This window comes from Sciurus carolinensis, chromosome 13 (genome assembly GCF_902686445.1).
Source record: "Sciurus carolinensis chromosome 13, mSciCar1.2, whole genome shotgun sequence".
Lineage (NCBI taxonomy): Eukaryota > Metazoa > Chordata > Mammalia > Rodentia > Sciuridae > Sciurus > Sciurus carolinensis.
In genome coordinates, this window is record NC_062225.1 from 6,901,126 (window position 1) to 6,914,444 (window position 13,319).

The following is a 13,319-nucleotide window of genomic DNA, read 5'->3' on the forward strand; positions in this document are numbered from 1 at the left end:
AGGGGAAAGGGCAGGATACTAAAATCTCTTGTTGCCACCAGTCTTATATATGTAAAATGTCCAAGTAAAAGAACTGGTTTTAATTAAGGTGTGATTGTGGGTGGGGTTCCTCTCTTTCTCTCTATTTTATAGACTTCTCAGTAAAGGAACTGTGGTGATAATGTTTCTTTTAAAACTTTTGGTGCTTACTGTCCTTGGTGGATTACCTGCTCAGATTCCTGAAGGCCCGAGGTTTGGACCAGGGTGTCTCTACTTGTACCTCTAATACTTAGGGCCAGCTCTCACTTAGGGACCACTACTTACTGTCATGTTTCTGGTGATGGGAACCCAGCTCCAGGTTCTTTTATTATATTGACATCATTTTGGAATTGGAAAGTATTTTGATGTTTTAAATGAGACTCTGCGTGATTCTTCCTCATCCTTTGTATGGTTAACACATGAACTCCTGTGATCACATTGACTGACTGATGATCTTTCCTGGATCCTCATTCATAAATTAGGCCAAGTTTTATGAAAATGCACAGACACTGCAGTTCCTCTTAAAACATGACCAGACATGTCCTAGTGATACCTGGTGAAGCCACTGTGGATCCTCTGGTGTCTGGAAGTGTGAAGAATCTTGCTCCTTGTCCAAGCCAGCGCTCCCTGTTCTTCATTCTCCTGTCTCCTCTCCTTGCTTTCTCCTCTTGATGATCTTCTTAAAGAGGAGACTCTTCAACTTTCAGTGCCTTTGCATCAGTCTGCATTCAGGCTGACTATCCCTTATCTGAAATGCTTGGGTCTAGAAGAGTCTTAGACTTAGGAGTTTTTCAGATTTGAAATATTTGCATAGACTTTACCAGTTGAGTGCTGATATGTTGCTCAAAAAGTTTTGGATTTTGGAGCATTTAGAATTTCGGATTTCCATGTTGGGATTGCTAAATCTATATCCCTTTCCCCTCAGGCAGTGATGCATCTGGGTAGCTTCAAAAAGGTTCTGAATCAGGCTGGGCAGCAGTTCCTCAGAGTTGCCCAGAAAGCTTGCAGTCTGGGTGGGGAAGAAGTTCATATCAGATGACTTTTCAATGTGCTGTTGGATTTCTTTGGGAAAGTTACATCAGAAGGAGTCTAGGAATAGAACATTCCTGGAAGGCTGGTTGCATAGGGCAAGGAAAGAGGTTCTGTAGGCACCCATGGCTACTTCTCAGATGTCTGATTGCCATACTGCTGATGATCTCCCCCTGGGACATGGGGTTGGGGAATCTGCCTGCTTTGACCTGGAGTATTACCTCCAGCTTTATACTTGAGACCTCAGCCAGTGGCAGAAAGCGGGCATAGGCGAATCTGAAAGCAAACACCAACCCACAGATATGCCTTGATTGGCACCCAGGGAGACCAGAGATAGCTAAGTACTGTGGGAAATAAAGTATGGGTTACCATCCTTGCTCATTAAGAAAATAAATTTAAAAAAGGAAAAACTAGTTGATTCAGAGCAAGGATTATTTAAAAAGTAAACTTCTTCATTTTAGAATAGTTTTGAATTTTCAGAAAAGATGTACAGATAGTACAGAATTTCCCCATTCCCTCTAGCCCATTTTTCCTGATTGCAAACTTCTTAACACTAGTTAGTACTACTAATGTACACTAGTCATAACCAAAATCGTTACATTATTAACTAAAGTGCATATTTTCCTTAGATTTAGGTAGGTGTTTCTTTTTGTTTTTTGTATGTTTGTTTGTTTTTTTAGCAGCTTATTGCCTAATGTGCTTTTCCAGTCCTGGGATCCAATCCTGGCCACCACGTTACATTTACTAGTCAAGTCTTGGTTATGACTGTTTCTCAGAATATCTTTGTTTTTGATGACCTTGATGGTGTTAAGGACAGATGTTCAGGTATTTGTAGAGTGCCCTTCAGTTTGGTTTTGTCTGTTGTTTTCCTAACATTAGACTGGGGTTATGGGGTTTGGAGAGGGAGACCATAAAGGGGAGACCATCCTTCTCATGGCATCATAGCAAGAGTACCATTTCCTTGACTTGCTCACCTGCCCGGTGGTGCTGTTGGGTGGGTTTCTCCACCATGAAGTTGCAGCCCCTACTTTGCATGCTGTATTTCTGGGCAACTCTGAGAACTGCTGCCCAGCCTGATCCAGAACCTTTTTGTATTCCACTCGCAGCCCTCATGGAAGGGTGGGGGATTATACTCCACTTGTTTTGGGGTGGGGGGTACCCCTGTCAATTATTTGGAATGCTCCTTAATCAGGAGATTTGTCTCTACTGCACTACTGATCTATTGTCATTTGTATCAGTGTGACTCATGGCTACTCACATTGATTTTGGGAGTTGTCATCTAGTACTGTGTTATTTATTTCATTGCTCACATTTTTCTGGCTTTGACCATTAGGAACTCTTTCATTTGGCCCCTGTGTGCCTTTGAAGTGCCCCCCTCATTGTGGGTTTTTTGGGTGTGTTTTCAGCTCTTCCTTACTTTTTGATACTGTAAGAGACTCCAGGCTCATCTTGTGCATTTCTTGTTCAAGTCTAGACTTAGCCATTTCTCCTGAGAATCCTCATGTCTTTTATTGAACTGTAATTTCAATTTTTATGTTCACAACTGAGTAACAAAAGCAAAACACCTAAGTTGTAGCATTGGCGAGAAGTAACTGAAAACCCTCTGTTTGCCAGTTTCATACCCACTCCTTGGTCTCTGGGCACTCTTATAGTTGTGATCACTGTGTGCATCTTCTTCCAAGTTCCATACCTGGAATTGTCCCTGTGGTAGTGATGCCACATCCCCTCTGCTGGTCTTGAAGGACATCCTGCTCCTTGCTCTCCTAGTCCTTTAATTGCTCTTGGTTAAATGCTAACCTGAGGAATAGCACCGAGGGAAAGAGTTTCAAACCCAGTGAGTTCCATCAACTGGAAGCAAGTGGGAGCTCCTTGGAGAGTTTGCTTGAAGCCAAAGTTCAAGGAAGGACTGAGAGATGGCGTTGGAGCTGGCTCCTGCCGTGGGGTCGGGTGGGGAGGGTTGTGACTAAGGGAAGCCCGCATCCTACCTAACGACTTGGGACTCTTGCTTTTCGTGTGCCCTCCTGTGTGTGTGACTTCAGCAGGAGACTGCAGTAGGAGCCTGCTGTCAAGTCTTCAATGGGTGCTCCTGGCAGTAGCAAAATGAGGGCTGAGGAATCTCAAAGAGGGGGCAGAACTCTTGGTTGGTGGTCGTGTCAGACATACCCGAGCTCCATGAACCATGGTACCCTGAAGGGAAATTCAGAAGCCAGTTCTGAAAGGAACATGGTCTTGAGTTTCAGGGGAAGCTAGGAGTCCAGGGAGGTGGATATTGAAATGCAGGTTTGGGCCAGAGGAGAGGGTCTTGGGCATCGCCCACTGGAAGATTTTAGTGGACAGCATTGGCAAGGTTGGAAAGTAGTGGCACAGGCCCAGCACAGGCCTGGCCAGAAACTCTCCCTAGCTGGTAAAGAGAGCCAGCCCCGCCATGCTGAGTGACATGTAGGCCCTGGGATGCTGAAGTACCAAGTAGGAACTGTCATTTATACAACATCTGTTGTCACCATTGGTGCCTGGAGTTCAGGGTCTTTCACCTTGGAGGTTCTGTGCTGGAGTCCTGAGCTACACATTTCCTCTGACGATCCCATTTTGAGGGGAAATTCAACCCAAATGCTTTCTTTATGGCGTGACACAAAATGTGTTTTCTACCCTACAGTTACGGAGGTGTAATCATTTCCGGGAGGGAGGTGGAGTGGGGCCATCTTCATTTTGTCTGAGTCTGTCCTTGTATGATGTGGTATTTCATGTGGGATTTATACATCTTCCCCTGTGCAGCTGCAGAATTCTGATTGCCTTTCCTCTCCTTCCATGTGGAATTAACATCTTCACAGGATCTGTATGCTCATGGAGTGCAGTGGACAGTCTAGAAAGGCCTGGGGTGATGGAGCTTCTCCGGAACTTGTAACCTCAGAAGATGTGGTGGCTGAGGCCATGGGGGGAGAAGTGGTCCAGTTCTGGCTGTGTTCCCAGAATATGTTCATAGGTCAGAGAGGGATGGAGGGACTGAGGAAGGGAAGGCTCCATGTTCTGGGCATATCCCCCTGGAGAGCGGCAGTGCCATCTTACTGAGATGGAGAGGGCTGGGGATGCAGCAGGCTGGACACGGAGCAGCATGGCACTCTAAGGAAGCTGGGATTCTCCCTGCCAGGCCTGGTTTTCCTGCTGGTTTCCTTTTTCTGGCTTGCTGCTTATCACACCGGAATCTCTAAAAGGAGATTCTTTCAGAAATCACACCTGACTCTAGAGAAGGGAGTCCTGCACGAAGATAAGACAGCCTTTGTGGGAGGGCAGTGTCCTCACCCTGAGCCCTGCCCCTGTGTGGAGGTGGAGAGGAGCTTGGGGTTCTGGTGAGGAGCCAGTCTGCACTGGTCAGTATGTGAGGTACCTTGGAAGTGTCCACAGTCGCTCCAGTCCTGACCTCTTCTTGTCCCCAAGGGGGATGCCTTTCTCCCTCTCCTGTTCTGTTTAAACTAGGACTCCAAGGCCACCCACCTGTGACCCAGCGCCTCTGAGTGGGCAGGTTGGAATGTGGACCAGCTTTGCACATGTCTGCTGACAGTGGCCATAGCAAGGGGAGCCGGGAGAGGTGGTGACTGCCTGGTGTGGCCAGGTAACACTGAGGGCTTAAATACTGCATCCCAGATTAATAGTTTACAGTATGTGAACTTTTTGCTTAGAAAACAAAACGCATTTCAAAGAAAATAAGCTTTTTAAATGATAGCTTCTTAATAGAAAAAATGGGGGGGAATAAAATGAGGTTACTTTTCTTGATATTGATCAAGGGAAGAAAAAAAATCTAAACCCAAACTGGGTCATACAGACCATAGTAGGAACAATAAGTTCTATTTGTATCTAATTGCAGCCAAGACCCAGTTAATCAGAAACAAATTGTTTTTCCAAAAGTGGATGGGGGTGAGCTTTCCAGAGGATTTTCACATTGTGGGTAGTAACTAGTCAGATGGCAGATTTTTCTGAGTTTAGAGGAAGGTTTTATTTTCAGTAACTGCCTCCCCTGAAAGGGCACTGCTCCCTGAGCTTATAGCACGTAATGACTAAGCAAGCGGGAACCAGAGCAGGGCAGTGCCTGGGGAGAAAGCAACTCAGTGCCCTCAGGCCCCAGCCCTCACCTGGTGGCTGTTCTCTCTAAAGCATGTGCACGCTTTCTTCTGGAAGATTTGGTTCCCAGGCCCCCAGCTGGAAGACACAAGCACATTAAAAGCTATGAGCTAATGGCAGTAGAGTGAGACCATCTTAACAAGTAGATGTGAAAACTGAAAAGCAGCAGCAAGCCAAGCACATCTAACAGCTACTGGAGCAACCCCGTGCATCCCAAGAGAAGGCCTCTTTGTACGCAATCACTCCTGAGCCATGTTCATCTTCCCCACGTGGCAAATGAGCCGTCCCTGGAACCTCAGGCAAGTGACCCTCTGCACACCAGTCATGGGCAGGATTGGATCTATACTGTATTGGATGTGTCTTGTTCAGAATAGTCCTCACAATCAGGGAGGAGTATAATACATTTCAGAACATTCCTCCTGGTTTGCTAAAAATTGCCACCCAAATTGTATTTCATGACCAAAGCAGCTGCCAGAGGTTTCCCTACTATAACATCTCAGTTTTCTGAAGGAACTGGCCCTTTGGTATGCTGTCCCTTGGAAGACCCTTGAATGGCTCTTTGTCATTCATTCCCATTTTACTCAGTCTGTCTTGCTCTCAGCTGGCTGAGGAGATCTCACAGGAGTGTGAGGGCAGGAATCTGGAGATTCAGGGGCCCTTTAGGTTTGACTGTTTTGTTTTGATGGTGAAAGTGGACACGGTCAGGTCCCGGACACAGTCAGGAAGGAGCTAGCTCTGGAATGGGCCACAGGGCCTGCATGAGGAGCACAACCCCGGGACCTTCTGGCATCAGTTTCATATCTGGAGAGACCCGTCTGGGACATAGAATCCAACTGTCGCTCCTATCCTGGAAAACGTAGCTGTAGTTTGCTGAGTTCTGACTTTGGACTTCATAGGTTATTGGAGATTTTTATTTTATAGATAAGAGGACTGGGGCTGGAGGGGGTCCAGGATCTAGTCCAAATCTGAAGTCCAGTTCTCCTACCTGGCAGGGCAGAGTTGGCATTGGAGCCAGTATCTGTGATCTCTCCCCTGGTATTATGAGTCAGTGACTTTATCCCAGAGCTTCAACCTGAGGGACCCCAGTCACTCACCCCACCAACTGCTCATCAGGTGGAGATGGTTGACTGGTGTCTTCACATTCCCAGTTCCCTTCTCAGCTGGATTCTGAGAATACCATCTGCTGCCCTCAAGGGCTGGGCAATACTGGGTGACCTCCAAGAGCATGCTGGTAACTCCCTTTCTCCCAGGCCTGCATACCTGAGCCTGTTGCTAATTGGGAGAGGTAAGCACCACATTTTCTTTGGATTTTGATTGGAACCTTGTTGGCCTTTTCGGGTGAGTGGCCCACAATGAAACGAGCCCCCTATGTGTAGAGGAGTTCCCTGTTGGGGTTTACTATGAGGATATGTGTGGGACTTGTTTACTCAGCTGCCTGATGATCTGTGATCACACACCTCTCATGGTGGCAGATTTTCCTTACATTTTACAAGTTACCTGCTGAATAGAGTTTATGTCTGGGTGATTTTTTTTTTTTTTTAAAACAAAAATAATGTCTTTTTAAAGACCTGGTTTAGTTCCTAATGGGAGAAGTTTCTTCATAGCATATATAGTTCATATTCTGCTGGTTAATACCAGCTTTCTTAACATGGAATATTAGGCTGAAAGGAATTTTGCATATATTTTGTCAATCAAGAATAAAGAAACTAGAATAAATTTTGTTGGAGTCTGCTTCTGGAATGGTGGTGTTAAGAACTCTGTGAATCTGTTCCTCAGTGAAACAGCAGAAACAGGGAAAATTATTTTAAGAAAACATCCAATTAAAGTCTCTGGAAAGTGTCCTGAAGCATGTACCAATTGGAGAAATATCTGTTTGTGACATCTACTAAATCTCAGTAAGTTGGACAGGAGTTTGTGGCAACTGAGCCCAACCCATTCCTTTCCTCCCCCACCCCAGCCTGCTGCCCAGCTCAGCATGATGGGGTATGGTTGTGAAGACAGGGCCTTTCCCAGGTTCCTACCAAGGAGGAAGTTTTCACCCCAGGAGTGGAAGGCTGTCAGCATTTTTCATCCCACCCCCAAAATTCCAGGCCACAGAGGCCCCAGCCTCTCCTAACAGAGCAGAAGCCCCAAATGCCATCTGTCACCTCAGCCTTGCAAGCCAAGAAAACCAAAGGCTCCCACCCCCATGCAACACCCAGCTTGTGAATTAGAAGTGTCACTGTGAGAGAAGCAGGCCACTGTCCCTGCTCCCACCTCTAGAGGAGCAGTTCAGATTTTGACCAGGTAGGAGAGATAGGCTGTGAAAACAGAAAGCTCTGGAGCTCTCCTCAAGGGTATCAGCTTAATTTATAACAGTGTGGGGAAATGCAAGCCTAAGGGTGCTCTAACAAAAGAAAAAATAAATGTGTACGTATAGATAGGTGAATCGATTGGTTAGTTGATTTTGGTGGCAAGCAATTAAGAGGCTCGTAGCTCCATGAAAGCAGTAGGCAGAACAAGAGACGGCCAGGGAAAGAGGCAGTGAGGACGAGACATGCTGGGGTCGGAACAAACCTCAAACACTGACATCAAAAACTACCCCTGCCAAAGACCCAGATTTAATTGGATCAGATTGTAGAGCAATTTATGTCCCAGCCTTGTCTAAAATAGAGCGCAGAGCAGCCAGCCAGAAATTAGTTGGTCCTAGCAGCTGGGTGTGGTAATGTCAGAGGCAGACAGCCTAACAGAGTGATCAGGAGAGTACTGTCAGGAAGAGCCCAGATCAAACCATGGTCACCCAGAGAGACTGTTGTGTACGCTCAAGGCTGTGCCCTACAAGGAGCAACTCCACAGAGTGCATGCTACATGGTGGAGGTTGGGGTCGGTTTCACCAGATGAGCCCAGCCAGGTCGCTGAAGAAATAAGCAAACAAAAGCACATCTCCTCTCCTGGCGGAGAGGGGATCAGTGCCTAGAGTTTCCACATGTTCAGTTTTCAACATAAAATTATATGCAGAGAAGTAGGAAAGTAAGACAGGAAGACTAGGAGGTAACAGAAGAGCCTAAGAGAGGGCTGAGATGTTGGTGTTAAAGGCTTCAAAGAACTAAAGGGAATCATCCTTAAAGAAGTAGAGGATGAGGACATCATCTCACCAAATAGAGTATCAATAAGAGAGTCGATTGGAAAAAAAAAAAAAACAAGGGAAATTCTAGAGTCAAAGTTACAATAACTAAAGTGAGAATTCACTAGAGGGACCGAACACTAGATGTTAACTATGTGAAGAAAGAATCAGTGAATTTAGAGATAGACTAGTAGAGATTATGCAATCCAAAATGACAGGGGAAAGAAAGAATGAAGAAAATGAACAGAGTTTCAGAGATGTGTACTATTCATTGAAGCACACTAGCAAGTGTAATGGAAGTATTAGAAGGAGAAGGGAGAAAGAAAGAAAGAAAAAGCAACAAGCAAAGATACTAGAATAAATAACAGGCCAGACACAGTGGTGCACGCCTGTAGTCCTAGCTGCTCTGGAGGCTCAGGTAGGAGGATTCAAAGTTTGAGGCCATCCTGGGCGACTTTGGCAGACCCTGTTTCAAAATAAAAAGGGCTGGGGATGTAGCCCAGTGATAGCGCACCCCTGGGTTCCAGTTCCAGTACTGCAAAAAAAAAAAAAAAAAAAAAAAACCAAAAAACTGGTGAAAAACATGTATCTACACATTCAGGAAACTCAGTGAACTCCAAGGAGGTTAAACTCCAAACGATTGACCTGCAGGCATGACAGTAAAAGTGTTGAGACAAGGAAAAAATTCTGAAAGCCATATGAGACAAGTGACTCACCCTGTAGGTCACAAGAACCTGACCTCTCGTTAGGTACAGTAGACCCGGAAGGCAGTGGGACAGCAGAGTGCTGAAAAAAAACAAAACGAAAATCTGCCACCCGAGAATCTTACATCCCCAAAACATCTTCCAAACATGAAGGTGAACTAAAGACATTTTCAGATTTCAAAAACAAAGAACTAGAGGATTTGTTGTTAACTTACAGGAAATACTAAATGAGCTTCTTTAGACCAAAAGCAAATGACCACAGATGTTATTTTAAATTCAGATGAGAAAACAAAGCCTGCCAGTCAAGGTAATTATGAAATTATAAATGCGTAATTCTTTTCCTTTCCTCCGTTAACTGATTTCTAAGAGTGGTTTTAGAAAATAATACGTACATGATTACGTTGCTGTCCTGTGACGTTGAGCAATGGGCGCGCCTGGCAGTGGAGCACAGAAGAGGCTGGCAGATGGAGCAGAGCTGTGTTGAGGAGCACATCCTCGGGGACAGGCGGGGCAGGCTGGTAAACTGACTCTAGCTTCACGCCCGCCTCTTCTTTAAAGACAGCACTGGACACAGTGGCAGTTATGCCAGCGTGCAGGGGTTGTGATGTGTGAAACAGTGATAGACGGGAAGGGGAAGTGGCACTAGACTGCATAGGAGTCACATCCCTGTGTCCCCCCGGGGTTGTGTGAGTGAAGAATGTGAGGTTATGCTGGAAAATACCCGGACTCCATCGTGCGTGCCTACAAATATGTCATGGCAAATCCCTCCGTTCTGTATAAACATAATGCCTCATTAAAAATATGGAAAAAATTTTAAAAAAGAAAATATCCAGTGAACGAAAAGGAAAGCCATTCACAGGGAAGGAGGAACAAAAAGCCAATTCCCTTACCACCCCAAAGGGTTTTGTCAAAACGCTTCACTGCGTTTTAAAGATTCTGCTGGAAGAGAAATTCCATCAGGCTTCTGGACAGAGCCCTCAGCCATCTCTGCTTGTTCTGTGTCTGTTTTTCCAAGTGTGTTTGAAGTGTGCTCGAGAACACGTGTACACCTTCCTGGGTTGTGAGGAGGAAGGGAAGAACTATGCCCCGAGTGAGGCTCAGTCTGGGGCTGGTGTCCTGGTTCCATGCGGGTCACTTTTCCCTCCGTGACCCTGGGTCTCAAGTGCCACCCTGGGCATTGAGTGAGATAATGACAGGGAAGTGCTTGAGGCCAGCTCTGCCTCCTCCACACCCCTCGGGCGATGGACTGGAGCAGTGCCTTGGAGGACAACTGGCAGGTGGAATGCACTCGGCATGTTGGTGTGACTGACTCATGTCGTCCCCAGGTCTCAGGTTGATGGTCTGCCCTCCACTGTGACTGTACTTGAAGGAAGGGTCTATAAAGGGGTGATTGAGGTTAAGTGAGGTCATAAGGGGAGAGAGAAGATGGCTGGAGGACACAGCAGGAAGCACTGTCTGCTGGCTCATGAGGAACTGAGTTGGCTGGCTCCTGGCCCCTGGGCTTGCAGCCTCCAGACCTTGAGAAGGTAAGCGTCTTGCCTCTGAGCACATTGTTAAGGCAGCCAGAGTAACCACCACTTGTCAGATGTGGAGACTCGCTGTTCTTTCTCATATCCACCAGTCACTGCCAAGCAACTGGGAAAGCAGCCCCACTTAGAATTGTAAAAGTGGAGGCCAGGAAGATGTAATTAATACAGAATGGCTGTCTTGGAGGTTGTCTTCTCCCTGCGCTCCGTCCAGTCTGTTTGCCGCCTGTCCACCTGCTGTGGGGTCTGGCTGACGTGCATAGTGGCCCATGGGAACAGGCTGGCATGTCAGCAGCCATCCCCAAAATGCCAGGTCTGCTTTGGGTTTTGATCCCTTCCCTCTCCCTGCTGCCCCAGCGTTGGTGGCCTTCGGGGTGTTTTCAGAACTGCTTTGCCCTTTCTCTCTTATCCACTCCTTGGGTACAAGGTTTGATCCTCTCTGCAGCCTTTTTTAAGATCTGCAGAATGCTATATTTATTTGACTTTATTTGAAATTTTAAGGCTTTTTCTTAATGTTGTTCCAAGTGATCTGATGAATGCAGAACTCCAGAATTTATGCCTTAAAAGGCCACTCTGATGTGTTTGGAGGCTTTCTTCTGATTATGTAGGGTAGGGCAGCTAAAAACCCCTTTGGAATCAGTGTCAGAAAGCCCCCCCCCCCTTAATTAATAAACTTGTTTTTTAGAGCTCTTTTAGGTTCGCAGCAAAATTGAGGGGAAAGTAGGGAGATTCCCACATCCCCTGACTCCACAGTCTGTCTCAGTAGTGTTCATGAGGAAAGGAGGAGGAGATTGCGGTTTAAATAGCAAGGTTGGATTTGTCAGGCTACCCACCCCAGTCTGCTGTAGGAATGTGGGCCCAGTGAAGCCACAGGAGATGTCACCAGCAGGATCAGATCTAATCTGAGCAGTTGTCCCACTGCTCACACCTCAGGCTGTCATTCTCCAGAAATAATGTGTCATTTAAGATTTAAATCCTAACACCCACCCCAAGTCCTATCTCATTTGACCCTTGGCAAGGCCTGGAATCATTAAATTTAACTTAGTGACTTGTGGTCTACAAAACCCTCACGTGCACTTTCTTTTTTAAAATATTTTTTAGTTGTAGGGGGACTAATACCTTTATTTAATTAATTTATTTTATATGGTGCTGAGGATCGAACCCAGTGCCTCCCACAGGCTAGGCGAGCACTTTACTTCTGAGCCACAGTCCCAGCCCGTATTCACTTTGAGATTTTCAGCAAACCTTTTGTTTGTTTTTTGCAGTACTGGAATGGAACCCAGGTGTAGGCAAGTGCTCTACCACTGAGCTACATCCCTCTTCCAGCAAAACTTGCAGGTAGGACTATCTTTCCCACTTTCTGGCAGTGGCCGTGGACTCAGAGTCCAGTTGTGCAGCAGTCAGACAGCTGGTTGAGAGTCGGGATGGAGGCAGGGATGGCACTGGCTCCATGAGCCTCTCCGGGCCCAGTGTTTGCTGAAGGGCAGATCCGCTGTTAAAAACCATTCAGTGGTGCTTGTTAGAGCTTGGTAAGGACAGTGTTTTTCAGGGCCATCTCAATATGTTCAGGGACACTGCAACAGGATCTTGTTTAGGGAGAGAGATTAGGCCCAGTTTCAATTACAGAGGGCAAGTAGAAGTGTATAGCCAAAGAGCAGGGTGGGGATCAGTGGAAACATCAGGGGCCAGGGGGATTCTGACTAAACTGGCCTAACCAGATTCTTACTTAAGACAGGCCAGAGTGACCAGTCATGTACTGGGGGCGGGTGGTGGACGTGGTGGTGGTGAGGGATGATGATCAGATATCAGAGGTGGGAGGTTCTTGCTAAACTGCCTTAGCAGGGCTCTTGAATAAACCTGGACTTTATAAGGTAGTGAGTGCACAGATGGGCCTAGAAGAAGGTTCAGGAGCCTATGTTTGGCCAAGCAGAGAATCTTTGTCCCTGGTGGGATAGCGGCAAGCTTTAGATTTGAGTAGTTAAGTATAAATACGCTAAATATTTAGCTAGTTGAAAATATCTCATGTAGTACGTTTGTTAAAAAAATTATTTGAAGAAAAACTCATGAGCCGCAGTATAAATCAGGTAGAAGCAGTGGCTCCCTGGGTGCCCATAGTTCAGGAAGTGCTGTGGTACCCATGCCAGCTCTGGGAGATAACAGCATGGAAGACCGTGTCCTGTCTCAGCCTTGCTGGTTGTGCTCAGAATGACTGGGGACGAGCTACCCCTGTTCTCTGAACATTGATGTCCTCACTGAGACTTGGGGTAATGATTTTCTGTGGTGGCCAGGCCTTGTTGTAAGGAACAAATGACAAAACAGAGTGAACACAATTGACAGTGTTTTTGCATACTTCACCAGTGTAGCTGGATAGGTTGGGCAGGCGGTACTGGCATGCTGGGCTGCCCAGAGTGTGATCTGCCTGAGGCTGGTGGCTCAGTGAAGACCTGAAGCAGGCCAGGAGCCCAGGGGCTCTGTTTCTCTGCCTCTCATTTGTGGTAGATAAATGTGCCCTGTGCTGCCAAGCGGAGCGGTGCCGTTAGGATGCTTGGCTCCGTGCAGAGTAGCTCAGGCTAATCTGTGACCTCTCATCTTCATGCAGCACGCCCACACCCTCCCCACCAGTGTTCTGAAATGATGTGAGTGTGTTCACCCCGCCCGAGGAGCAGGCAGCTGCCTCCAAGAACCTGTCTCTCACTGAGCTCCAGGTATCCAGCCAGGTGATTGTCTAGGGTGTTAGGCGTACCTGTGTTCTCCAGAGAGAGCGCATTCCTCCTGGGGGAGCTCAGCCAGCCTGGCTCCGCCCTCAGTGTCCTGGCCTGCGCCTCA

The 13,319-nt window shown here is 46.7% G+C and overlaps 1 protein-coding gene across 16 annotated transcripts in view; it reads left to right on the top strand.

The window, feature by feature from the left end:
• Positions 1-13,319, top strand: part of Inpp4a (inositol polyphosphate-4-phosphatase type I A) — a 129,015-nt gene that overhangs the window by 38,080 nt on the left and 77,616 nt on the right. Inside the window, exon 2 of one of the 16 annotated variants that reach the window (XM_047523518.1) lies at positions 11,759-11,831. The exons of the other annotated variants lie outside the window; for them this stretch is intronic. The gene's annotated coding sequence lies outside the window, so the exon portion shown is untranslated. The remainder of the gene's footprint in view (positions 1-11,758; positions 11,832-13,319) is intronic. 16 annotated transcript variants of the gene reach the window in all.